The sequence below is a fragment of the Pongo pygmaeus genome, chromosome 9 (genome assembly GCF_028885625.2).
Source record: "Pongo pygmaeus isolate AG05252 chromosome 9, NHGRI_mPonPyg2-v2.0_pri, whole genome shotgun sequence".
NCBI classification, from domain to species: domain Eukaryota; kingdom Metazoa; phylum Chordata; class Mammalia; order Primates; family Hominidae; genus Pongo; species Pongo pygmaeus.
Window position 1 is genome coordinate 110,219,925 of NC_072382.2, and position 25,463 is coordinate 110,245,387.

General features: G+C 43.4%; 1 protein-coding gene across 3 annotated transcripts in view; it reads right to left on the reverse strand.

Moving 5' to 3' along the window:
• EXPH5 (exophilin 5) overlaps positions 1–25,463 on the reverse strand; it is an 89,298-nt gene that overhangs the window by 42,171 nt on the left and 21,664 nt on the right. Inside the window, exon 1 of one of the 3 annotated variants that reach the window (XM_054439994.2) lies at positions 20,714–20,802. The exons of the other annotated variants lie outside the window; for them this stretch is intronic. The gene's annotated coding sequence lies outside the window, so the exon portion shown is untranslated. Of the gene's footprint in view, positions 1–20,713; positions 20,803–25,463 lie in introns of those variants that run through there. 3 annotated transcript variants of the gene reach the window in all.

A 25,463-nucleotide genomic window follows, 5' to 3' on the forward strand; every position in this document is an offset into this window, starting at 1 on the left:
TGGCCTCTCAAAGTGCTGGGATTACAGGCATGAACCAGGGAGCCCAGCCCTTTTTGTCATTCTTTATACATACTACCAAAATAGCTGTACCAATATCACTTATGCCAGCAATGTACAAGCCTGCCACTAGGCATCCTTGGAAGACAAGGTATTATTATTTCAAGTATTTTTATTTTTCTAATATTTTGGTGGTACTAGTTGTAATTGTTACTGATTATTTTTCTTTTTAAGAATCTTTAGTTTCTTTGTTTAATAAAATATGTTACATTTTCTTATGTTACATAAGAGGAAGGTTTGAACACTTCCCTTATGTTTGTTTAGTAATTATACTTTGTGACTTGGCAACTGTATGTTTTATCAATTTTTAAATCAGTGTCTCAGCTGGGCACGGTAGCTCACGCCTGTAATCCCAGCACTTCGGGAGGCCAAGGCAGGTGGATCACCTGAGGTCAGGAGTTCGAGACCAGCCTGGCCAACATGGCGAAACACCATCTCTACTAAAAATACAAAATTAGCCAGGCTTGGTGGCGGGTGCCTGTAATCCCAGCTACTGAGGAGGCTGAGGTAGGAGAATCACTGAAACCCAGGAGGCGGAGGTTGCAGTGAGCCGAGATTGCGCCACTGCACTCCAGCCTGGGTGACAGAGTGACACTTTATCTTTAAAAAAAATCAGTGTCTCAGAGTTCTTTATTGGAATAAGAAATGTTTAATTAAAAAACCAGCTCATTTTTCTTAAGTATTTTAAATAAGAAAGTTTTTGACTTTTTTTTTCTTTTTTTTCGTCGTCATCTTATTGTGATGAGATTGACTTTCATTTTGATTAAATGTTGAATGTTGAGCCGTACAAACCTGACTCTGGCTAGGGCTGTTGGAAGTAAAACATAAATAATCCGTGGATATGTTTATGTTAGTAGTTGTTTCCTGAAGATAGTGAGAAATGAAATTTAGACAGTAGTGGCACACAGACACATGAAGGGGGCAAGATTTTGAAGAAATTCAAATATTTTTAAAGCAGAAATATTTTAAGGATAACTCTGGAGATGGCTGTCAGGAAAGTGTTGAACAGGTACAGTCGTCAGCCAGAATATTCAAGGTTCAGGTAGTCGATAATGGCATAATGTTTACTATTACCAAGGAAGCAACACAGAAATAGTCTTGGCCTTTGATGTAAGGGTGACCCAGGAAGGGAAACGATGACATAAAAGTCTAAATTCAAACTCTCTGGGTACCTGTAATTCATCTTCTTAACCCTACATACCCAAGAGCCCTATGAAGTATAGTTTGTACGTTGACAATGGTTAACTGAGCTTCTGGTACTAAAAGGAGCAAAACAATTATAAAATCAGTGGTCTAGATTCATTCATTTACTTAAAAAAACTATCAAATAGCTCAACATTAGCAAGTAAGAAAAAATTCTAAACGTAAAGTGGAAGTGTGGTGACAAAACTTGAGGACAGTACTTTCTATTTCCGCTAGCCTCAGTTTGACAAAGATAACATTTGTTTGTAAGCAGAATTCAACCAACTTCATAACCAGCCTGCACAAGTCTCTTCCTCTTCCATGTGGGCTTGTTATATGTTCAGCACCAAGTGGGACGTACCATCCACTTTATGCCAATGAGAACCTCAGGGTTGAGAATGACATACATACAGGGAAATTACTAATACACAGCTTGCCTGCTTAATTAGTACAGCTTGACTCAACATATCACAAGGGACTGTTGTCTACACTTCTAATTTGTTTTACCCCGAGGCTGATCAACTTGATTAAATTAAATCAGGTCTTTTCTTGCTAGCCAGCCCTCTGCTCCAAGTCAAAATGTCCTTTCTTCATTCACATGAATCCGTCTGCGAAATGCTGCCTTGGATTTCATCCTAGCACCTCTGGAACACATCACTCCTCTTATGTTCCTATTCCTGAGTTAAACTTATTTTTCCTTTATTTCCAGCCTTGAGTTATGACACCCACCTCCCCCTCCTCTTCTTTGTCTTTCCCAACTTAGTCCTTGCTGACCTTTGCTTGTCACTTTTGTTTGACTTTATTCTGAGCAAGACTTTGTGCCCATCTTTTCTCCAGGACAAATTAATTATGTACTAACCATTTAGAATGTGCTCAGTAAATGATAGCTGTCTGTTTATCTCCCAGTCGTTGTTTGTAAGTAATTCTTGGGCCCCACTTATCTGCTCCTTGTTAATGATACCCTCCCTGGCCCATTCTTGAGTTACTATCAGGTAGGAGACAGAGCCCAGGAGTAGTGTCAGGTTCTTCCTGGGTGATCTTGGCCAAATATTTAACTTACTTGGTTTTTCTTTCCCCACTTGTCAAAGAGGAATAAGTGATGGGTAGATTGTTTGCAAAGAATTCCTCCACAATTCCTATCATTCCTGGAGGTACACTCCTTGGCAATGTGACTTTTTGCCACTCTTAAGAGGCGGGGTCTCTTGTTTTTTTGTTTTGAGATGGAGTCTCTCTCTGTCACCCAGGCTGGAGCGCAGTGGCGTGATCTCGGCTCACTGCAAGCTCCACCTCCCGGGTTCACGCCATTCTCCTGCCTCAGCCTCCCGAGTAGCTGGGACTACAGGCACCCGCCACCTTGCCCGGCTAATTTTTGTATTTTTAGTAGAGACGGGGTTTCACCGTGTTAGCCAGGATGGTCTCGATCTCCTGACCTCGTGATCCACCCGCCTCGGCCTCCCAAAGTGCTGGGATTACAGGCATGATCCACCGCGCCTGGCTGAGGCGGGGTCTCTTTTACCTCTTTCTTAGTGGTTGTCAGGAAAGTGGATGAACAGGTACAGTCAACAGCCAGAAAATTCAAGGTTCAGGTAGTCAGTGATGGCATTGTGTTTACTATTACCAAGGAAGCAAAACAGAAATAGTTCTGGCCTTTGAAGTAAGACTGACCCAGGACAACTGCTGTTAAGAGGCACCTCCTTTCACCTCCTTCTGGAATCTGGGCCAGACTTGCACTTGCTAAGACCAATAGAATATGGTGGAAATGAAACTGAGACTTCTGAGTCCAGGCCTTAATGGATCTTACAGCCTCTGCTCTCTTCCTCTTGTGATCTTGAGACTTCTGTATAAGGAAGCCTGGGTTAGTCTCCTTGAGGATGAGACCATACACAGAAAGAGGCCCGGCAGAGAGCCATTGCCAACTACCCAACATGTGGGTGAAGGCATCTTAGACCATCCAGACCCAGCCAAACGGTCATAGTGGTGTCCAATGAGTGATCCCCAGCAACCCACCCAGCTGAGTCCAGACCAAATGTCTAGCCCACGGAATGGTAAGCTAATAAACAGAAGTAGTTTTAAGCCTTTAAATTTTGGGGTAAGACTGGGAGCAGTGGCTCACACCTGAAATCCCATCACTTTGGGAGGCCGAGGCAGGTAGATCATTTGAGGCCAGGAGTTCGAGACCAGCCTAGCTAACATGGAGAAATGCTGTCTCTACTAAAAATATAAAAATTAGCTGGGCGTGGTGGTGCACGCTTGTAATTCCAGCTACTTGGGAGGCTGAGGCAGGAGAATTGCTTGAACCTGGGAGGCGGAGGTTGCAGTGAGCCAAGACTGTGCCACTGCACTCCAGCCTGGGCAACAGAGTGAGACTTCGTCTCAAAAATAAATAAATAAATAAATAAATAAAAAATAAAAATAAAATTTGCGGTGGTTTGTTATGTACAAATTGAAAAAAACATGGATACAGATGAGGTTATCTTGAAGATACCTTCCAGTCTAAAATCTATGGTCAGAAAAGCCTCAACATTCCTACATCACATCCAAATCATTGAGAAATCTTATAAAGCCGAAAGAGGTCTCCAGATATAATCTGGCCAAACACCCTGTCTTCGGGTGAAATCATACCAATAAAAAATAATAACCGATGATATGAATTGAGCTCTTGCCATCTGCCGGATTTTGCAGTTCTTATTGCCAATCCTCACCCTAACACTGTTCCAGCATCGTCCTCATTTACAGAGGACATGGAAGTTCTGCTGGAGCTGCCGAACTGAGACGTGAACCCACACACCTCTGAGTCTAAAACCCATGTTCTCCTAACCGTAAATCTCATCGTCTATGGGTATTATTAACCCCACTAAGAAACAATGCAATTGATACAAACTTAGAGTGATTTTTGCCAATTAAACAGGCAGTAATGAGAATTCAAATATGATTGAAGAGAGAGCAGTTATGCAAGTTTTGAAAACAAACAATTCCCTAAGCCAGGAATAGCTTCCATTTTCTTGTCAGAAAAATCTCAAATGTTTCTCAAAATAGTTCCCTTTATCAGCTCCTCTTGCCAAGGGCATCCATTCCTCTTTTTGATGTTCTCACTTCTCTGTTTATCTCCTCTCTGACATCTGTGACATTTCTCCTTCACTTTTCTTACTCCCTTGCTTCTGTATACACATTGTTTTTTTCTTTTACAGCTGATCTTCACAGACCTGACCGTCTTGTTACACCCTGTTCTCCTTCCAGGCAGCTAAGCACCCTAATCTCTATCAACCCTCCACTCCAGCCTTCAAGGACATCTTGCCAAATAGTCCCTTCATCTCCTACAAGTTCAGCCATCAGCCAATCGCAGAATGAAGTTTCCAGTTACATCGAATCCTGTGAAAGTGACTTTGTCCCTTGATTTGCAGATCAAAGCAGTATTAAAGTTTTCCTCCCACACAGGAATCCAGACATAATTTTGTCATATTGCCCAGCAACCATGACACACGGAAAAGCACAAATGGAGAGGATGGGGCAGGAACTGTATCCCGAGTCAGAGCTTAAACGTCGGGCCAGTGTCATAATGGAAGACGGATCAGGATGTCCAAGCAGGAGCCTTTTCCAAACCCTGAAGCCCCAAAAGACTCACCATCTGGGAAAAGTGTGGCCTTTTGTTCTCCTACTTTAGAAAGGTGATACTTCCAGGTAATAGGTTTCTTATCAGTCACCCTCCAGGGAAAGCTTTAAAACAGCTGTTGTGTGTTCCCAATCAGAAAGAGGCAGAGTGAAGGAAGAGAAAGCCCTGTGGTTCAGTGGCTGCACCAGTAGCTTTATCATCCGGGGCCTGGTCTCTCTCCCTGTTGATCTTCTGAAAAGATTATTATTTGAGAGCCTTTGTCCCTGACATCAGAGCCTGTTCTTTGGTTCAGCCCATGGCCAAGACTCAGGGAGGGGCAAGGATTAGAAAAAGCAAGCATGTATATTGAAAAATGTGTTCTTTTCATAAGGGTAAAGTTAAATCATACACGGAAGTCTGAAGGAAAGGAAGCTCAGTTAAGGAAAAGTGGTAAACTTTATAAAGCAAGCAAGCAACAACAACAGTAACAGCAACAGCCCTTTAGGACTCAAAGAGAGGCAACAAAATAATGGCACCAGCTTTTAAGCCAAGCGGGATAATAAAGCCCACTTCAACTCCATGAATGGCTGTGATAGAGACTGCCTACTCTAGGATAAAAAGCAACATTTTCTGTATTTAAAAAATTGACCATTGTATGGTAGCTCATGTCTGTAATCCCAGTGGCTTTGGGAGGCCAAGGCGGAAGGATTGCTTGAGCCCAGGAGTTTGAGACCAGCAACGTACTGAGACTCCGTCTCTACAAAAAACCCCAAACAAACAAACAAAACTAGCTGGGCGTGCTAGTGCATGCCTGTAATCCCAGGTATTCAAGGGGCTGAGGTGGGAGAATCTGAGCTCAGGAGGTCAAGGCTACAGTGAGCTGAGATCGTGCCACTGCACTCCAGCCTGGGTGAAAGAAAAGAAGAAAAACGGCTAGGTGCGGTGGCTCATGCCTGTAATCCCAGCACTTTGGGAGACCGAGGTAGGCAGATCACTTGAGGACAGGAGTGTGAAACCAGCCTGGCCAACATGGTGAAACCCCGTCTCTACAAAAAATGCAAAAAAATTAGCCATGTGTAACGGCGGGTGCCTGTAATTCCAGCTACCTGGTGAGGCTTAGGCAGGAGAATCGCTTGAACTGGGGAGGCAGAGGTTGCAGTGAGCCAAGATCATGCCACCGCACTCCAGCTTGGGCGACAGAGTGAGACTCTATCAAAAAAAAATAATAATAAAATAAATTGACCATTGCAACCTTTCTGGATGTTTCTTTTTACAAAACACAAACTCACAACAGAAGGAAAAGATAAGTTATCTAAGTAACAATAAGGATGTGTAATTCCCATCTGGTTCAGATCACAGTGATTGGTCTCTCACCAATAGTCACCTTTACCGATAGTCACCCTCAAGAAGGCGCTGTAGAAAAGATTAGCTGTCCACCCTGAGGTCAGACTTACGATTTAAGTGTCAGTCCCTCTTGTACCTCATCAGAGCTCTTCTGTCTTCCTAGGTTTACATGATGCCTTTTTGAATTTATACCTTTTACCTGAGCCAGCTCAGAAATCACCCATTGTCATTTCTGTATTTACCAAATTACATTGAATAACTTCTCATGTGCCTATTTGGTTGTGTCACCAGGCTGTCAGCTCCTTGAGGACAGGTGCTGTGTCCCATTTGTTTTGGTATCCCCAGGGCCTAGCATGGTCCCACACTTATGGTCGATCAATATATATTTGCTCAATCTAGGGGATAATAAATGAGTTCTACCAACTTATTCTGCCATCATTGTGAAGCAGTTCAGTTGATATTTGACATAAGTGCAAGATGTGATCCTGTACACAAATTAAAATCATATGTGTAAAAAGTAATTTTCCCATGGGAATAATACTGGAAAGCTAATCATAGCTAACAGTTACAGAGTGCTTGCCCTGGGCCGGGCACGTTACACATATTAACTAATTTAATCTTCATAAGAACCCTTATGAAGGTAGATAATATTATCCCTATTTTACCAATGAAGAAATTAAAATACTGAGAAGCTAAATTGAAATCAGACTTCCTTGGATGAATGTGGCCCCTGACTTTTTTTTTTTTTTTTTTTTTTTTGAGATAGGGTCTTGCTCTGTTGCACAGGCTGGAGTGCAGTGGCGTGATCTCAGCTCACTGCAACCTCTGCCTCCTGGGTTCAAGTAATTCTCCTACCTCAGCCTCCTGAGTAGCTGGGATTACAGGCATGTGCCACCACGCCCAGCTAATTTTTGTAGAGATGGTGTTTCGCCATGTTGGCCAGGCTGGTCTTGAACTCCTGGCCTCAAGTGATCCTCCCGCCTCAGCCTCCCAAAGTGCTGGGATTACAGATGTGAGCCACCATGCCCAGCCACCCTGAACTTTATTAACTGGGTGTGATTTTAACCTCTCTGTGCCTCAGTTTGCACATTTGTATAGTGGGGATAAGAGTAATAATATCTCCTGGAGCTTTTGTGAGGATTACTGGAGTTAATGTATGTAATGCATGTGCCTGGAACAAATGAAACATTGTCATTGTGACCTGTGAAATGTGCAGGACGGGTGGTAAAGGTGGTGGAGGGATAATGGGGTTGGAGGGTGGGAATTATGTATCACCACTCCCAACACAAAAGAGATCTATGGTAGTAAAGAGAATCATGGCCGGGCACAGTGGCTCAGGCCTGTAATCCCAGCACTTAGGGAGGCCAAGGTGGGTGAATCACTTGATGTCAGGAGTTTGAGACCAGCTTGGCCAACATGGTGAAACCCCGTATCTACTAAAGATACAAAAAAATTAGCCGAGTGTGGTGGCACGCTCCTGTAGTCCCAGGTACTTAGCTGGCTGAGGCAGGAGAATCACTTGAAGCCAAGAGGCAGAGGTTGCAGTGAGCCTAGATCGTGCCACTGCACTCCAGCCTTGGGTGACAGAGTGAGACCCTGTCTCCCTCCGCCCCAAAAAAGAGAGGGAATCATCCTCAGGTTTCCTTATCCTATAAAGAAACTCAAAAGCATCAGCTATTTGGCAAAGGCCCAACAGATCCACTCCCAGATTTCTACGTTGTACTTAAATCAACAGCATGATCATGAGAAAACAAACTGCAGGGCAGATGTTCACAAACACAGCTTAGCTGGCAAGCTCAAGACAAGAGGAGTGCACTGGGCAAGGCTCACTGCCTGTCGTCACCGGGCTAGCTCTCACACTGCACTGAATGCACTGGCTGACGCCATGGTTTAGGCCACACAATTGCAAGAATATCGCATGTACTTTATTAAAATGTCTAAAAACACATACTATTCCAAATCCGAATAAGGCATACTATTCCAGCATACATGAACAGCTTATACTTTTATTTATCTTAAACCTGGATTCTAGTCTAATTTCAGAAAACAACCATTTATTGATTCGACTAACATTTATTGAGCATTTACTATATATCATACACTGTTCTAGCAGCTTGGAATACATTAGTGTACAAAAGAGACAAAGGTTCTCACCTTTCTGGAGCTTGCAGTCTAGCAAGTATCTCCATAGCCACCTCCCTGGCCCAAGCCACCACCATCTTTCACCTGGATGTCTGCAGGAGCCCTGATATGGTTTGGTTGTGTCCCCACCCAAAATCTCATCTTGAATTGTATTTTGAATTGTAATCCCCACGTGTTGGGGACGAGACCTCGTGGGAGGTGATTAGATCATGGGGGCAGTTTCCCTATGCTGTTCTCATGACAGTGAATGAGTTCTCAGGAGATCTTCTGGTTTTATAAGGGGTTTACCCCACTTCACTCGGCACTTCTCTCTCCTGCCGCCATGTGAAAACGGATGTGTTTGCTTTCCCTTCCCACCATATTTGTAAGCTTCCTGAGGCTTCCCCAGCCATGCGTAACTGTGAGTCAATCAAATCTCTTTCCTTTATAAATTACCCAGTCTCAGGTATGCCTTCATAGCAGCGTGAGAACGGACTAATACAAGCCCCTATCTGTCTCCCTGCTTCACTCTGGCTCCCCTTCCATCTAGGCTCCATACAGGAGCAAGAGTGATAGCCAAAGAACAAAATTCCAACAAAACGAGTTTTAAAGATCTAATTGGCATTTATTAGTGATTCATGAATTGAGTAGCATCTTGCCTGGCAGAACAATGGGTTTTCACAAGATAGCTTGAGCAGGAACAATAAAACAGCATAATACAAAAAAGTGGACTGATTAACATCATGCTACTTAAGGTTACTTTCCTTGTAAGGGTTAAAGTAGGGGAACCTTCCTTATGCGGGCGTTGGCTGGGCCATTTGTGATTAGTTGTGAATCTGCTGTCTTTTTTTTTTTTTTTTTGGAAAAGCTGGACTATTTGGGGATTTGCCTGTTTTTGTTTTCTAAGTTTCAGTTTGATCATGTGGCACTTAAGAGTGTTTCCATTTTGGTTTGATCTATTGCGACCTAGTACAGGAGAAGGTCAGTATAAAACAGTGGCATCCCATCAATTTTATTTTTTGTTTTGTTTTTTGTTTGTTTGTTTTGAGATGGAGTCTTGCTCTGTCACCTAGACTGGAGTGCAGTTGGCGCAGTCTTGGCTCACTGCAACCTCTGCCTCTTAGGTTCAAGCGATTCTCCTGCCTCAGCCTCCTGAGTAGCTGGAATTACAGTAGGCATGCGCAACCACGCCCAGCTAATTTTGTATTTTTAGTAGAGATGGGGTTTTGCCATGTTGGCCAGGCTGGTCTCGAGCTCCTGGCCTCAAGTGATCTGCCTGCCTTGGCCTCCCAAAGTGCTGGGATTACAGGCGTGAACCATCAGGCCTGGTTCCTATCAATTTTAATGAACATGATTTTTTGTAAATGTAAGATATATCATGCCATCCCCTGCTTAAATCCCTCTAGCAGCTTCTCATCATGCTTAGAATACAATGTGAAACTCTGTGGTCTTCAAGCCTACATAGTGTCTGACTTTCTGCCTTTTCTACCACGTTTAATCACTCCTCTTTCCTCTCCACTCAGCATTTGGCTTCTTTTTTCCCTCTTAACAGGCCAAGCTGGCTCCCACTGGGCTTCAGACTTGTTCCCTCCACCTGAAATGCTCTTCCCTGTTTTGTCACATGGCTATGCCTTTGTGCCATTTAGGCCTTAACTAAAATGTCACATCTTTAGAGAGGCCCCCCCCGGCCCTCCAAAATAGATTATTCCTTCTTTCATATTCAGTTGCTTTCTATCAAGTTACTTGGTTTACTTTACTTTTTGTTTGTTTGTTTGTTTGCTTGTTTTGAGATGGAGTCTTGCTCTGTCACCCAGGCTGGAGTGTTTCCAGAAAACAAGATAGGCAATGTCCTCATGCTAGTAGATTACAGTTTAATGGGGTACAAGAGATACAATCAATAAGAAGTAAATAAGTGAAGAAATTTCAAAAGAAGATTAACAAGATTAAGAAAAGAAAAGTAAACCATGATCTCGGCTGATTGCAACCTCCGCCTCCTGGGTTCAGGGAATTCTCATGTCTCAGCCTCCCTAGCATAGCTGGAATTCCAGGCGCCCGCCACCATGTCTGGCTAATTATTTTGTAATTTTAGTGGAGACGGGGTTTTGGCATGTTGGCCAGGCTGGTCTTGAACTCCTGACCTCAAGTGATTTGTTCTCCTCAGCCTCCCGAAGTGCTGGGATTACAGGCATGAGCCACTGCGCCTGGCCCTGGTTTACTTTTCTTAATGTTGTTAATCTTCTTTTGAAATTATCTTCTTCACTTATTTACTTTCTTATTGATTATATCTCTTGTAGCCCATTAAAACGTAAACTACAAGCATGAGGACGTTGCCTGTCTTGTTTTCTGGAAAGATGTCTGACTTAGGGTAGGGACTCAGTTAGCTCTTGGTGAACAAGTTAATGAATATGAGTTTGGGAAATTCTCTGTTCTCTGGACCTGCATTTCTTCACCCACAAAATTAGGGGGTTGAACTAGAGGCTATCAAGGATGCTTTCCCACTTTTTATTTTTTATTTTTTTTGAGATGGAGTCTCACTCTGTCACCCAGGCTGGGGTGCAGTGGCATAATCTCAGCTCACTGCAACCTCTGCCTCCCAGGCTCAAGCAATTCTCCTGCTTTGGCCTTCTGAGTAGCTGGGAATACAGGTGCCCACCACCACATCCAGCTAATTTTTATATTTTTAATAGAGATGGGGTTTCACCATGTTGTCCAGGCTGGTCTTGAACTCCTGACCTCAAGTGATCCCCTTGCCTTAGACTCTCAGAGTGCTTGGATTACAGGTGTGAGCCACTGCGCCCAGCTCCCACTTTTTAAACTTTATTTTATTTTTTTACAGACAGGGTCTCACTATGTTGCCCTGGCTAGCTAGCTTGAACCTCCAAGCTCAAGCTATCCTCCTGCCTTAGCCTCCCAAGTAGCTGGGACTACAGGCACACGCCACCGCACCAGACTTCCCACTTTTTGTGATTCTAAATACACTTTTGCTAAGATTGCAAAGGGTATGCCCCACTATTTAAGAATGTGGTCAACAAGTCCATGTTTAGCTCAGATCTCATGGTTTCTAACTCTGTCTCCCTTGGGCCTCTGTATTTCAGCCTGGGAAGTCCCAGTCTGGTATATTGTCCTCTTGTGTCTACTGTCCTTTCTTTCACTTTCTTTGAACTTTCTGTTGCTCCTGTCTGGATCCATTACATGATTAAAATGAAACGACTAGAAAAGGACACATGATTCCAGATTCCAACGGACAATAACTTTATAGAAAATGAAGGCAATATTTGGCATCATTTCTAGTACCTTCATGCTGCTGCTGAAGGTGATGGGAACCTGCACACTGTAAACATATATTGTTTCCGGAGGCAGAAAGTTAACACACTTTATGTAACAGCTACGATGCCGGGCGCTTCCACCTAGATTATTTCATTTAATTACCACAGGAATCCAGTGAAGTAGGTTATACTCATTTTATAGTAAAAGGAGCTGAAATCATGAAAGGTGAAAACACTTGCCAGAGGTTGTAAAGTGGTGAGTGAAAGAATTAAGCTTTTACCTAGCTCAGACCCCCCTCACCCCACCAGCATGATGATAATTGTTGAGTAAGAACAGTTATTTCCAGATTATTTCCAGGAGCCTGATTTATTCAACCCATGCCTAGAATAAACCTCCTCTGTTGAGTCTCTGTATTTTTTGCATGCTGGTTGTCTCATCACTGGATTTTCAGCTCCCCAAGTCAAGTGTCGATTTCCTGAACACACAGCAAGCAGGGAAGAAATATTTGTTGAATAACCAAAAAAATGAATACGAGAGAATGAAAAACTAGTTTTTAGCTTTTGCATCCCTCTTATTCCCCTTTATACAGATGCTCAGACATCTTCCACTGAAACTTGTAGGACACGGGTTAATGGCAAGTTGAGTGTCAGGATTTTAAAAGTGCAAGGAAGCTGCTCAGAGCTGCAGAATGGGGACATAAATGCCTCTTGCAAGTCTGGTGTACTAGCACAGCTGCAAGGCAGGTTAGAACCATGAAGGTTTTCATCCACAGACAGTGTATGATCTCAATGTCTTGAATTTGTTCATTATATTGTTCATGGCTTCTTTCCAAAGACAACTACATCCTAAATTCTGACCACAACCTCTGCACTGCTAGTTATGTAGAGTTAGGTAACAAGATAGAATGGTACACATGAATATGCATCTCTCCTTCATTTTCATTAATAAGAATGCAGAACATCCTTTTTTTCCCTCATATTCAGGCAATTTAATTCTTATTCTTGGAATCTGTCTTGCCAGGAAAAGAAGACAGAAAGAGCGGCCTACGCTATTTCATAAAGTTAAAGGAAAGTGATGCTCCTATCGATTCCTTCTGTGTCTAAGCAAAAAGGTGACAAGATGACATTACTTTCACTTCTCACACTGTAATTAAAATCCACTATTATTGCATTCAACTTAATTCACCCTTTGTATCACGCAGTTTTAAGGGTGTTGGGAAACCAACTCAAATCCAACATTCTGGACTTTGCTTTAACTTTAAGGAATTTAATGTTGCAATATGAGACTCTCACCATCCTCCTTCCCACCCTACCCACACACACTGGTCAAATATGCAAACCAGATGAAAGAACGATAGATCTCAAATAGCTATTCAGTCTCCGTGTTAGGATGCAGAAAGCTGAGGAAATGCCTGAAGGTTTTCTAAATGTCAGCACCATGAATCTACTGCTCTTGGTTCCCATCAGGGATAGTGGAGGTTCGGAGAGTCCATGACTCGCAAACCACATCTGCTTCAGGATTCACTCACTGGGTCAAAGGAAGCTTGTTGTTGACATCAGTTAATGTTCATTGGTTTGGATTACAGTTTACTTATTTTCAAAGAGTTAAATTTTGAAATAACCCTTTTCCACATGGTTGCTGCCTTTTCCAATTCCTTTCTGGCAAACAAACCCGCCTTACAAAGATGAGTGTGGCATTTAAACCCTTTTTATCCATCTACTGATAAACCAACTGACATGACAAACCACTCCACCTCATCAGAAATTACTGCAGAATCACACGCCAAAGGGCTTTAACTTTGAGCATTTCCTCTTGAATCCTTGCACTAAAGGTTATCATTAGAATGATTATTCTGCCTCGGTGATTCAAAACACACATATTGTTTTCATATGGTATTATCTCATCCAGAAGACCTTGTTAAGTTTTGTCTGTAGATGTAGTCACATTTATTTACCAAAACATACTCCTGAGAACCACTCCTGGAATAATTCTAGAACAAAATCTGTACTTGGGGGTAAAATGAAATACTGCCAGCAGTACAAACACATGTGTCTACTCCAAATTATGTAACTTATTTATGGAAGTTTGATTTTGTGTAAAAGATATTTTTCTGGAAATGTCATTGTTATATGTTCTTATTATTCACTATCATTTTAACTTTCAGATTCTAGTATCTAAATTCCTCTTTCTCAATCTCAATAATAAAGTTTGTGATCATTCCCTATCATGTATTAAATAATTTATCATGAAATCTCAATGAGTTTTTGGAGAAAAGGCCTAAAAGAAGCTTTGTTACATGATATAAATGATAATATAACTAACATTGGAGGACATTATGTACTTTAAATAAATGTGTCTCAGTGCATCAAGAATAGGTACAAAATAATTGAACTCAGTCTGTAAACAATCAGCCTATTTCCCAAAAATGAAAAGACATGTCAATGCAAAGAAGCAGTAGTGCCAGGTGTGCTTTATAGAAGGAAAGAACTGTTTATTTGGTATATGTTTATAGGTGTAGCCTATTATTTATTAATAATGACCTTAGATTTTAAAAGACATCAACCATTTAGCTTTGAATCCCTTTGACGTTATTGGCATAGAAAAAGAAATCTGGATATCTGATTCCCTCCATCTTGTTTTGTTTCGTTTTGTTTTAAATCATTCTGGCATCTCTATTCTCTTTGCCAACACCCAAAAATAGCACTGGATCAAGCCACAGAAGTAATGAATTAAGCATGGTGGTAGATCTGTCTGAAAGATGTGGACCACTTTTCTAGCACACAGGTATCCCATGAAGTGTTGGGAGTCTGTCCTACTCATAGTAAAGTGGTCATGGGTAGTTCCTGTGCTTTGCCTCATGGGATCCAACATTTTTTGCATTCCTGCCCTAATCACCCAAAAGCTAAGCATGAGCAAGAATGCTGCCCAGCGAATTCTATTTGTTCTATTTTGGAGAGTGATTAACAACTTAATAACGTCTTTCCTCTTGGCATGTCTTAAAATCATAATGACAAGTAAGACAAACTAAAGTGACATGGCTGAGAGACACATAGCGAGAAGGTGTTGAGCAGTACCATGAAGAGAAGCCGTCAGGCACCAGAGTCTTGAAGAGGAGGAAGCTATGGGGCAGAGAGGAAACTTGCAAGAAGAAAATCAGCCCTGGCAATGGAAGTGAGTAGGGAGAAGCAGAACAGAGAAGCTGGACCACAAGCCTGTGGTTACCAGCCTGGTTGATTGATTGGCACCAGAATGCTGCAGTATTCTGATCTACATTCTGGTTCCTGAGGACTGGCTGTGCAGGGCTGAGGCCATTTCCTGTGTTTCCTTACTTCTCCATTAGATCCTGACAATAAAGTGCCACCCATCCCTTGAGGAAACTGCTCTATGTTCCTTGTCACCTGAAAGAACATAATGAAAACATCCAGCCATAAGCAGCATGTAGGAATCTGTCCACAGAGGAATTCTCCAGCATTGATTGGGACAGGAAATTTCAAATGTCAATAAAACCGACTTTGCTTTGCCGTTATACAATTTTTTCTGTGTTGATTTTTTTTTTTTTGTAATTATGAAAGTAAAATTACATCAGGCCAGGCTGGGTGGCTCACGCCTATAATCGCAGCACTTTGGGAGGTCAAGGTGGTAGATCACTTGAGGTCAGGAGTTTGAGATCAGCCTAGCCACCATGGAGAAACCCGTTCTCTACTAAAAAAAAAAAATACAAAAATTAGCCGGGTATGGTGGTGCATACCTGTAGTCCCAGCTACTAGAGAGGCTGAGGTGGGAGAATTGCTTGAATCTGGGAGGGAGAGGTTGCAGTGAGCTGAGATCGCACCACTGCACTCCAGCCTTGGCGGCAGAGCAAGACGCTCTTTCAAAAAAAGAAAGAAAGTAAAATTACATTCAACGCAAAAGACTTGGAAATTACAGAAAAAACTTGAAGAGGCCAGGCATGGTGTCTCACGCCTGTAATCCCAACACTTTGGGAGGCCGAGGCGGGAGGATCAAGTGAGCCCAGGAGTTCAAGGCCAGCCTGGGCAACATGGCGAGATCCTGTCTCCATTAAAACAAACAAACAAACAAAAACTTGAATAAAAGAAATCACTCACAACTCCCACTGTCAGAGATACTGCTGTGTGTACATATGTTCATTCAAGTGTTTTAAAGTAGTAGTAACAGGACTAGGACTCTGTCTCAGTTTTAGCTAAAGCATGAAAGCAAGAGATTCAAGACATCTAAGGGAGTTGTGAGAAGACCAATCAAGAGAACTTGTTTTGTGGGATTTTTAAAAAGAAACAAAAGCCAAGTCTCTCTAGTTAGGGTTTTAAGTCCCCTTACATGCATTGACTTGGAAGAGTGAAGACAGAGGGAGGATCTGTGAGGAGGCTTTCTCTAGAGCCAGGGAGCTTAACTGGTACGACTGGAAGAGCTTAATTTTGTCCCTTGTGGTTTGGAGGAAAGGTAGACTGGTATCTGCCTCCTGCCTGAGAAGTCTGAGCTGGAGAAACTGGGGCCTGCCAGTTGCTTTGACTGCAGAATGAAGTGCATAGCTCAGCTGTCAATCAGTCCTCATTTCCAGGGTTTCTCAGGCAACCACAGTATGAGTGTGTCCCGTGGAGAAGATGTGGGCCCCAGGAGAGGCTGAGGAGGCATGGGGTTCTCTTAGTTCATGTCTGCTAGAGTCGGCTCCAGGGGTGAAGAAACCTGAGTAGAAAGAGGTTGTGGGTGAATCCCTGGATTCCTAGCACAGAGCAGGGGAGAGCACATCATCTGCATGGAAGGAGCTGCTGGGAAACAGTGTCAGGCCATGGGCCATGTCAGCAAACCCCAGATGAGCACACAAGAGAAGAGGCAGATTTAAACATCTGCCCTACCCAGAGAGTGTGATGCCACCTCACAACCATTCTAGTCAAGCAACAGCTTTTCTGCATGTGCCTTCCATCCAAACTTAAACCTGCCTCCCAGCCACCCTCTGGTTCAACCCTGGAACAGTAAAAAACCACCATTGAGGAGGTGGAGAGGCAGAGGCTGATGGGGAAAGGGAAAAGGATCAAATCCTCTTCCCTCTCCTGGAGTTGCTCTGCAGCAAGCGGTGGCTGTGTGAGGGGCTGCTCCTCTGAATAAAGCTGGTATTAATCTAGGACCATATGTTCTAATTATCACTGAATTGAGACTGTGTTTGTGTCTTAAAGTGACCAGAAAAGTCAAGGGACTGCCTTTGTTTGTATCCAGTGGCATTTAAAGGGATAGTAGGAGACGGCTGCACACGGTGGCTCATGCCTGTAATCCTAGAACTTCGGGAGGCTGAGGCGGGCGGATCACTTGAGGTCAGGAGTTCGAGATCAGCCTGGCCAACATGGTGAAACCCTGTCTCTACTAAAAATACAAAAAAAAATTAGCTGGGCATGGTGGTGGGCATCTGTAACCCCAGTTATTCAGGAGGCTGAGGCAGGAGAATCGCTTGAACCCAGGAGGCACAGGTTGCAGTGAGCTGAGATAGCACCACTACACTCCAGCCTGGGTGACAGAACAAGACAGTCTAAAAAAATAAAAAAGAAATAAAGGGATAGTAAGAGACAAAACTAAAGATGTTTTCTTGTTATATTCCATGATTCCTACTTGCTCCACATGTCAGTTATGTATGCCTGCATTTTCAAAAAATGCTCTTACCCTATGCATGCTGTTGTGTAGTCTACGTTTCCCACTTAGCATTACATTAAGAATGCTGTGCTAGGTCAGTATTCTACCACTGCATCTCTGTACTGTAACATATGATCCTACTCCCCTCTCGTTGGAGTTATTTCTAATTTTTCACAGTCATAATGTTGAAATAAACCCAGTTCAAAACTAGCATTGTGCCCATCTCTCATTAATTCCTTAGAATCAATTTCCTTGATGTGGAATTGCCAGGCCAAAGGATGAACATGTTTAAATGACTTATGAACTATATCACACCAAATTACCCTGGAAAAAGGTTGTATCAAATTTTCCCTTGTGTGACGGTCCATTTCCTCATGTCCTTGCCAATATTAGTTATGTCTGTTCTTTTTGATCTTTGCTAATCTGATAAGCCAAAAAAAGTTTTCTTTTTTTGTATTTCTTTGATTACTAGAGAGGTTGAACATTATTTATTATGTTTATTGGATATGTGTGGCTTTTTTTTTTTTTTTTGGATGGAGTCTCACTCTGTCTCACCCAGGCTGGAGTGCAGTGGTGAGATCTCGGCTCACTGCAACCTCCGCCTCCCGGGTTGAAGCTATTCTCCTGCCTCGACCTCCTAAGTAGCTGGGATCACAGGCACCCACCACCACGCCTGGCTAATTTTTGTATTTTTAGTAGAGATGGGGTTTCACCATGTTGGCCAGGCTGGTGTCAAACTCCTGACCTCAGGTGATCCGCCCACCTCTGCCTCCCAAAGTGCCAGGATTACAAGCATGAGCCACCATGCCTGGCCTTTAGCTTTTGATAACTTATCTGCTCAACACCTTTGCTGATTATTTTAGCCCAGGTACCATTTAAAATATTGGTTCTATGAAATTCAAGGTAAAGAGCCAAGCAAATGGCAAAATTGGCAACTCTTGGCATTTGCTTCCGAGTGTAATTCACAGGCCAGTCTATTTCACACTAACTGGGGACTCAGATTGGCCACTACAGCACACCACAGATCAGTGCTGAATGTTGTCTTCAACACACCTAAGCTTCTCGGTTGTTTGCTTCCTATTGCTCTTGCCTTTCTTCAAGTTGCATGATCACTACAAAGAGTGGCCGAACCACACAGACATTAGTGTCATAGATACTCTCTGTTACTCTCTTCATCTTTTCCCAGCCAATTGCCCTGGGCTGGCATGGTAGCATAAAATCACTGTCCGAGCTTACGTGAGGGTGCTGGGCCTGGATGGTGTGGATAATCAGGTGAGGGGTTCTAATTCCTTTATTATTTGGGCTGATCAGGTAACATCTATGTGTCTCATCTTCCTCATCTGCACAGCTCAGTTCTTTATCAGCAGCCCCATGCTTACCTATCTGGGCTTGTTTCCCATGACTCCATCATTTAAACCCTGGGTGCCAACCATTCCAAGCACTTTGCCATGCTCTCTAGACAATTTTCCAATTTCTCTTTTATTTACAATGCCCTTTCTACATATTCTTTGTCACACGATCTAACTTGTGCTGGCACTTAGCTAAATGGTTGAAAAACGCCTTTTCAAATGAGGAAAAAAAATCCAGTTCAACCGTAATGAGCACTTAAATGCGTAAGGATGATATGAAGACACTAGGAAATTCAGGATCTATTGGTGGAAAAAGATACGTACAAAGTAGCTATGATATAACACAGGAAATGGTTGATAATATAATATTAATAGAAAATCAAGATTCTTGCTTTAGTATTATGAAGAAGGATAAGATTAATTCTAGCTAAAGGCTAGGAAAGAATTCATGAAGACAGGCCTTAAAAGACAATCAGAACTAGACTTGCTGGGGAATAAACTCTACTAAGGCTGGGTCTGAATCCATTATTGTTCATCATGAGTGATACTCATTCCCCAGTGAATGAGTGGATAATATAGAAAGTAGGTAAGGTGTGCATGGAGGGGGGTGGGGGGGAATAAATGGGTGAAGGCTTTCATTGGCAGACTTTCCTTCTGAGTGAAGGAAGCTTTGTTTTTGTTTTGTTCGTTTTAAGTGGTTACAAAGTTTTTATTTGCTGGCCTTGCATCAAGCGAACCTGACCAAATGATGAGGTTGATTATTATCTATTACTAGTTTTATTACAGTCTTGTGTCACTGGGTTATAAATAAGAATTCCAGGCCGAGCATGGTGGCTCATGCCTATAATTCCAGCACTTTGGGAGGCTGAGGTAGGAGGACTGCCTGAGTTCAGGAGTTCAAGAATAGCCTGGGCAACATGGCAAAACCCCATCTCTAAAATAAATAAATAAATGAATGAATGAATAAATAATCCCAGCCGCTCTGAAATTCTCTCATTTTCCTTGATAGATGCATAGAAGAGGACTCAATACTAGGATCATGCAAGTCTTCTGGAGGCTTCTTATGCTCTCACGTAAAGAACGAGACTTGGAGGGGAAACTAAAGATTTCCTTTTGTGGTCTTTTGCCAGTCATTCAACACAGCACCAACACACTGCGTGCTCACTCCCTGATGCAACCTATTCAGCTGAGAGCCAGGGCTAGGGAGAAAGGGGCCACAAAACCCTTTAACACAGATTTAACTTCTATTTTTATCAGAAATGATTTCATGCCTCTCTTCTATTTCACATTTACAGAATTCTAAAACAAAAACAATTAACTTAAATCTCACTCTGTATGTGCAAGGTTGTTAAAAATTAGTGAACATTTAGTAGAAGTTACTGATGGTGAACAGATTGCTAAGGAGGGGAAGAGAAGGAAGTCAAGTGGGACGAAATCTGACAAGCCAGAGGTTACCCACAATAAACAAACACCAGCCTTCTTTAGGACTTTAGTTTCCAATGTTGATATGAACAGTCTTTCTGAATTGAAGATTTATGTATTCCAACTCCTGATTATAGCATAATAAATGTGTTATGTAGAATTGGTTTAATGGAAGCATTAAGCCATAATTGGGAGTCACTCTCCTTTACCTACCTCCCACTTATCCACCTGCCATTTCAAGGCCAGCCTCTATGAAGTTTTGCCTAATAATTTTAGCTCCCCTCCATCTTTCTCTTCTCCAAAACCCTACCTCACTGCTGTCCATGCCACCCCTTAAGTACTTAGTCATGCGCAGCCTTATATTCTTGTTTGAATTCTCATGTCCTGTCCTCCCAAACAGATAATACATTTCTTGGGTCCCATACTTTGCATTTACCATAGCAGATTTCATAGCCCATACAAATATTAGGCCTTCAAAATATTCGTTAAGTATTTCTCCAATAAAAATGAAAACATCACAAATCTTGATCCCCCAAATGTTAAGTGGGACTTAGTTAAGCAAACTAACATCGTAATAAACTGGAAACAGGTATCTCTTCCGTTTACCCTTGTGCCTGCTGAAGATATTATCCTCAGCCTCGCTGTTTTAAACTCAGGGGTGTGTGTTCAACATATTTAAGCAAATTCTGGAATACCAAAGCCAAGCAGTCTTCCAGGGTCTTCATCCTGGCCCACAGCAGCTTACCTGGTGGGTGTTGGGTACACACAGTAGAACGGCGGCTTTGTCTCTCTTGAGGGACTCTGGACAAGCTTCAAAATCAAAATCCACAGTGCCCTATCCTGGTGGGCAGAATACACTGAAGACACGGGGTTTCTGACTCGCTGAAGACAAAACACCCTTCTGCTGACCCCGTACCAAAGGGGAGGGTGCCGGTGAAAGCCAGCTTGTTACTGCTTCAGGGAGGAGAAGCAGTTACTGAAATAAAGTATCTTACTTTTTTTGGGAGTGGGGGAGGATGTCTCAATAATCAGTTGGCCTTAATTATTTTTGCTTAGAATAGGAGAGATAAAGCTCCTGACTGAAGTCCAAAGCTGCAGGGGAGGAAATGACCGGGCGCGCGGGTTCCTCTGGCTCGCTGGGCACCTGCTGCCTGGCAGGCTGCTCACCATGGCTGGCTAGCGTGGTGGTTCCTGACAGCCAATCAGTTCCCTCCTCTACTGTCAGGTGGCTGCTTTCAGCTTCGCTCCCAGAAGTCCTTCATCAGGCCATCTGGAGCCGAGGAACAAGTTCCAAGCTCCCTTGGCCAGAATTCTGCTTTGAAATCTGTCCACACCTCCCCCCAACACCCAATCTTGGTCACAGGCCTAAAATTTGACCTCAATCGCTGAGAAATAATGTACAAGAGATATTCCTTTAAATATTTCAAAGTTGATGGAAGAATTGATGTCCTTTAGTATTCAGATAGATTACCTTACCCTGGAATCACAAAGTATAGAGTCCACTTGGACCCACTCGTTTCAGCAGTAGGTCAAATGCCATAAACTCATCAAAGCCAGCAACCTGAGTTCATATGAACTCTCCTTTCTCCTTCCTCCTGCAGCCAGTCAGCCACCAAGCCCTGCTAATTCGACTTTCCAAATATTTATTAAATCACTTGCCTTCTCTTCGTCCCTAATCGAGGCCCCTAAACACAATTCTTCCCTAATCCAGGCTGCACACCAGGCCTGAGGACACCTGCCAGGGCAGGACTGGCAAATCGACTTCACCCACATGCCCCCCCATAAAAAGAGTCCAATACCTTCTGACAGTAGTAAATACATTCTCTGGATAAAAGCTTTTTCTGCCACCACCAAAAAGGCACACACTGTCACTTCTATTCTCCTCACTCATACTATCCCCCAGTTTGAACTCCCCTCTACCATCCAGTCAGACAATGGGCCAACGTTTATTTCACAGGTTAACCAACAGCTAGCAAAGGCTCTAAACATTAAATGGGCTTTCCATATTCCCTATAACCCCCAATCTTCCAGTAAGATTGAACAGGCCAATGCCCTTCTAAAACAACAACTAACCAAGCTCTCCCTAGAGGTTAAGATGACCTGGACTTCACTTCTCCCATTGGCCCTCATGCATTTGTGAGCCATTCCCCACAAGCCCCTCAGCCTAAGCCCATTTGAACTCATGTACAGATGCCCCTTTATCCTCCAGGATCTTCCTTCATCTCCTCCCCCTTCTATATGGGATACTTGGCCACCCATAGCCATCCACCTAATTTGACCTTGTCATTCAGTGACTCTAAACATTTCAGTGGCTCCTCCTCCCTTCCAGTTTTGTCAAGCTCAGGGGCCTCGGCTCGGCACACATCGGTCCCCATCCCACCCTGCCACCCCTAGGCTCACTCTTTTGCTTGTGGCTTCCTCTCACGTTGCACTCTGGTGACATTCACTACTGATGGTGTCTGCATCTCCCTGTAGTCTTTCACATCTTTATAGCTTGCCTAATATTGTTCACTCCACTTGCTGTTCACTTCACCTTTATTCACCTGTCACCTCCTTCAAGACTCAGTTCAGGCACCACCTCCTCCAGCAAGTCTTCTCTGAGACTTCCCATGAGGTTAAATTACCTCTGCGGCCCTCTGTGTGACTATCTTAGCATTCGTCACGTTATAGTGAATGTACTGTTTTTATTTATTTATTATTATTTTCTTATTTTTTGGAGACAGAGCCTCTCTCTGTCACCCAAGCTGGAGTGCAATGGTGTGATCTCAGCTCACTGCCACCTCCGCCTCCTGGGTTCAAGCAATTCTCCTGCTTCAGCCTCCCGAGTAGCTGGGATTGCAGGCGCACGCCACCATGCCTGGCTAATTTTTGTATTTTGAGTAGAGACAGGGGTTTCACCATGTTGGCCAGGCTGGTCTCGAACTCCTGACCTTGTGATCCGCCCTCTTCAGCCTCCCAAAATGCTGGGATTATAGGCGTGAGCCACTGCTCCTGGCCTGAATGTACTGTTTTTAAACCCGCCTCCTTCACGGCAGTGAAAGGTTACAGAGAACATTTATATATCTCCGGTACCAGGTTCACAGTAGGATCTCAAATATATCTGCTAAATAAGTGAGTGCTGTTTAACGAAGTGTTACTGAACCATGATATGGAAAAAAAAAATCTATGGGGCTCTCACTTTACAGAGGAACACGGAGGTCCCTAGACCTCTGACTCCTGATGCTGTGAGGCACTGGCAGGAGGGTCTTGGGACAGTGACAGGTTCCAAAGACAACTGCCTCAATGCTGCAAATGGAGGAGCTTATCATACCTGGCAGCTCCAAGAAAAAGGTAAAATTGCAGTGCTACTCCCAATGCTTAATGTTGACGGTTGACCTACAATCAAAAACTCCAGATGACTGTCTACCTTCCAGAAAGGAAAGCAGATCTGAGCCAAGAGAGTAACCAGGGCCTGGCCTGCCTCCTGAAATGGCCCAGGCCCCTGGAGGTATGGAATCTTCCAGCTTTAGGAGACTGCCACCTGTGAGTGTCTGCAGCACCTCAGAGATGAAGTTCAGGTAAGCTGAGAACAGAATAGCATTTTTAATTTTAATTTTTATTTTTTTGAGATGGAGTCTCATTCCATCTCCCAGGCTAGAGTGCAGTGGTGCAATCTTGGCTCACTGCAACCTCCGCCTCCTGGGTTCAAGCAGTTCTCCTGCCTCAGCCTCCTGAGTAGCTGGGATCACAGGCACAAGCCACCACGCTCGGCTAAGTTTTGTGGTTTTAGTAGAGATGAGGTTTCATTATGTTGGCCAGGCTGGTCTCAAACTCCTGACCTTAAGTGATTTTCCTGCCTCGGCCTCCTAAAGTGCTGGGATTACAGGTGTGAGCCACTGTGCCCTGCCTATTTTTTTATTTTTTAGAGATAAGATCTCACTCAGGCTGCAGTGCAGTGGCGTGGTCAGCTCACTGCAATTTCAAACTCCTGTGCTCAAGCGATTCTGCCACCTCACCTCTCAAACAGCTGGGACTACAGGCATGTGCCACCATGCCCGGCTAATTTTTAAATTATTCTGCAGAGATGGGGTCTCACTACGTTGTTCAGGCTGGTCTTGAACTCCTGGCTTCAAGTGATCGTCCTACCTTGACCTCCCCAAGTGTTGGGATTACTGGCATGAGCCACTAAAAATATTATCACTTTAATGATAAAACTATCATTGTTGTTTTGGAGAACTGTTTGGAAATTGTGGCATTTACAATATTTGTGAGGTGGGTTTTAGACACGTGCAAGTTGTTTTTAAGAAAAAATTTACATTTATGTATTGTTTTGTGGCTGTGAACTCTCCTTAAGGCTCTGGAAGGCCCAGGACAAGGTGTTATAAGTTGACATATGGGGGAAATGAAAGGAAATCTAAGGAAGAAGCTGGAGCCTGAGCTCAGTGGAACTGGGAATACGAAGAGCTGGGTAGAGCTGTCTGAGGGTGAGGCCTGGTGTGGCTTTGAAGGTGGAGACAGCTACCCTGGAGGGAGTGTGTTACTCATAAACCTTTTAAAGACTTGTCTGGATGGCAGAGGCAAAGCAATTACACAACCGTGGATAGACATGACCTAATTTATTGGCCGTTCCAGTTACCTACTGTGGAGCCAGTGCTATACCATAACCTACAACTAAGAATGAATTTTGGTGGGGTGAGGAGGGGGGTTGCTGAGAATAGGGGAGAAACTGATGTCCTTAAGGAGGAAGAGGCACTGGGAAACAGATCAGAGTGCAGAGAGGTGGACAGATTCTCCCTGATGCACTCCCCGTGGAGAAGGCCATTGTCAGAATTCCCCCTGCTTTTTCTACTCTGAGAAGTGAAGAGTTTTTTTTACTCTGAGGCATGAAGCCCTTAATACCACTACTTAAAGGACAACTTTGAGCAAACAGAGCTCTCATTTGGCCCCTGGTAATGCTGAAGGGGAGCTCCCAAGGGCAAGCTCGAGTGCAAATGTAGTAATTCAGCCAGCAACTGAGACCTCCCCTCAAATATATACAATCCCAAAAGTCATTTTCAGATACCTTTTTGACATCTGAAGAAGGGAACCACACATAAAATACATGACAGCAATGTTTAAAATAGGCATTGAACAGGCCGGGGCGGTGGCTCACGCTTGTAATCCCAGCACTTTGGGAGGCCAAGGTGGACGGATCATGAGGTCAGGAGATCGAGATCACGGTGAAACCCCATCTCTACTAAAAATACAAAAAATTAGCCGGGAGTGGTGGCGGGCACCTGTAGTCCCAGCTACTCGGAGAGGCTAAGGCAGGAGAATGGCGTGAACCCGGGAGGCGGAGCTTGCAGTTAGCTGAGATAGCGCCACTGCACTCCAGCCTGGGCAACAGAGCGAGACTCTGTCTCCAAAAAAAAAAAAAAAAAAAAAAAGGCATTGAACATAACTGCTCAAGTTGAGCCAATGTGAGCAACTACAGTGGAGTTCAAAGAAGCCAGTTCACAAGGCCAGGATCTAACCAG